Source organism: Oratosquilla oratoria, chromosome 11, assembly GCF_046742065.1.
Source record: "Oratosquilla oratoria isolate Oo_2021 chromosome 11, ASM4674206v1, whole genome shotgun sequence".
Lineage (NCBI taxonomy): Eukaryota > Metazoa > Arthropoda > Malacostraca > Stomatopoda > Squillidae > Oratosquilla > Oratosquilla oratoria.
The window spans coordinates 46,337,676-46,340,175 of record NC_134787.1 but is presented as its reverse complement, the minus strand read 5'-3'; the positions used below and the strand labels follow the sequence as shown (position 1 = coordinate 46,340,175).

The following is a 2,500-nucleotide window of genomic DNA, read 5'->3' as shown; positions in this document are numbered from 1 at the left end:
TCTCACTATCGCCTTCATCACGAACCCCATTGCGAGGTATACAGATAAGATGGAATTGACCCTCGCCCGCCCCCGCCTTCCTCGCTCCTCGTCGTGTCCCCCTCCCCTCCCTCCTCCCCACCCTCCGCCCTCGAGAGTAGAAAACTTGGGTTTTATTTGCACATAAAAGGGAGGGCGCGACCAAAGGGGACCAGCTTGTAAAAGCCTTTAACCCCTTCATCAACGAGTCTCGGCCACGAAAATGAGTAAAACCGGGTGGCCAAAGCAAGAGTCTGGGACGGGCGTCCACCAGTAGGGAAAGGGTTGACCGTTCAAGGCCCTCCCCATGTAGATTCTATCCAGGCCAAATGCAGTCAATTTCACTGAGGTGGAAGTGGGTCGCTGGCGTCATAGGAAGCGTACTGGTCTCGCGTTCACCTTAGTTGTGGGTTCGAATTCCACACTCCTCTCGAATTCCCAACAGTCACTGTTGGTTACCTGCCCCAATAAGGTGGCGACTTCGGCCGCAGCTACTCAGCGCCTCCTGGCGTAGGCTCCCCACCTTTAGTGCTCTCAAGGTTAATTGCGTTTTTAATTGGTCGAGACTTTATTTCTGCAGAGTTTGGCTTTCACAACTGACGAAAACGAAGATGGAAACTATCATCAGAGATGCTATCGAACATCATTTATAAAGTAACTGTTTGATAGATGATAGCCAACATGGATTCAGACGGAAACGTTCTTGCGTGACTAACTTACTCGAGTTCTACAACATAGTCATCTCGAATTATGACAAAAGAAACAATATAGATTTAGTATATCTAGACTTTGAAGAAGCTTTTGATACCGCCCCCCACGAAAGACTACTTACTAAATTAGCTTCACACGGAATAAGTGGTAGCCTATTAAGTTGGACTAGTAATTGGTTGCACGATCAAAAACAGAGAATTGTTGTAAATGGCAAAACTTCTAGATGGAAAAATGTTACTAGTGGAGTTTCTCAGGGTTCCGTTCTTGGGCCTCTTATATTCATACTATTGTCTCCAAATTTGCTGATGATACAAAACTGTATGGAATGCCAAATGATCACTTAAACCAATTTAACACAAGTAAATGCAAGGTTATGCACATAGGTAAAACAACAGTAAGTACGATTATAAGTTATTTGGAAATTCGTTAAAAAAAAGGGATAGTGAAAAGGATCTCGGCGTAATTATCAGTAACGACCTCAAATCTTCTAAGCAGTGTATTTCAGCCTCTAAGAAAGTAAGTAAGATTCTAGGACTGATTACGCAATTTTTTTTACTTCAAAAGTCCATCTCTCATTAACAAGCTATATAAATTGTTAGTTCGTCCACATTTGGAATATGCTGTTTCCGTATGGTCACCGAATCTCATTAAAGACACTAACAGATTTGGAAAAATTACAACGACGAACCACAAAACGGATTCCAGATATCAAAAGTAAATCATACGCAACATCAAAAGTGACAAAATTTTTACACTGAATGAGAATCCGACAATAAATGATGATCTCAAACTGTCAGGAAATAGATCTAATTTGGAAGTGGGTAGAAACAACTTTGCCAACCGTGTAATTAATAATTGGAATAAACTTCCTGCAAAGGCAATATAATATAGTTTAGATCAGGGGTTCCCAAACTGGGGGAAATTTCCCCCTGGGGGGAAATTTGAAGCTACCAGGGGGGAAATAATTATACTACCTACGAACTAAAAAAATCTCAGATGAATTTTCTCATGTCTGAGAGAGAGAGAGAGAGAGAGAGAGAGAGAGAGAGAGAGAGAGAGAGAGAGAGAATGCCTGTTTATCAGTATATATGTACATTTGAAAAATAAATTAGTAAATAGTCACAGTGTGTTTTAACTACTCGTTCCCTCATACACATGAAGGGGGAAATCTGGATGGTTGAACTGGGTGCAGGGGGGAAATGACAGAAAAATAGTTTGGGAACCACTGGTTTAGATAAACACCTAAGCAAGATGCTGTAATGGCTACCATTCATTTTATATTGTTTATTTATTTTTTGTTTGTTATTATTTGTCTGTTAATTATTATTTCCTTGATTATAATTCATTATTGTTAATCAGTCAATTCATCATTATATACTATTTACATGTTTGTTTATTATTCAACTTTACCTATTTATTTATTTGTTTATTTTACTTATCATTATTTATATTATTACAATTTCATTTATTTTTAATTTGTTTATTTATCTATTTATTTATTTATCATTATATATATTTTTTGTATCCGATCTAGTTATGGACCAAAAGTTCTCCTGTCGGCATGCTCCTCGTTTGTAGTCCTTTGTAGAATGACTCAGGGCCACATTCTTAAAAACAGTTTTGGTCTCCTAAGACCAAAGACTAATGAATTATACCAGTAATGATATGATAATATTATGTTACAGTAATATTATACTACTACATATAGTTTTCAATTATTACTATAATGATGATATACAGTGATATGTAACAAATATATACATACAGTATA

General features: G+C 37.8%; 1 protein-coding gene across 9 annotated transcripts in view; it reads left to right on the top strand.

The window, feature by feature from the left end:
• Positions 1-2,500, top strand: part of LOC143029790 (cell adhesion molecule Dscam2-like) — a 971,930-nt gene that overhangs the window by 699,713 nt on the left and 269,717 nt on the right. The window lies entirely within an intron of this gene.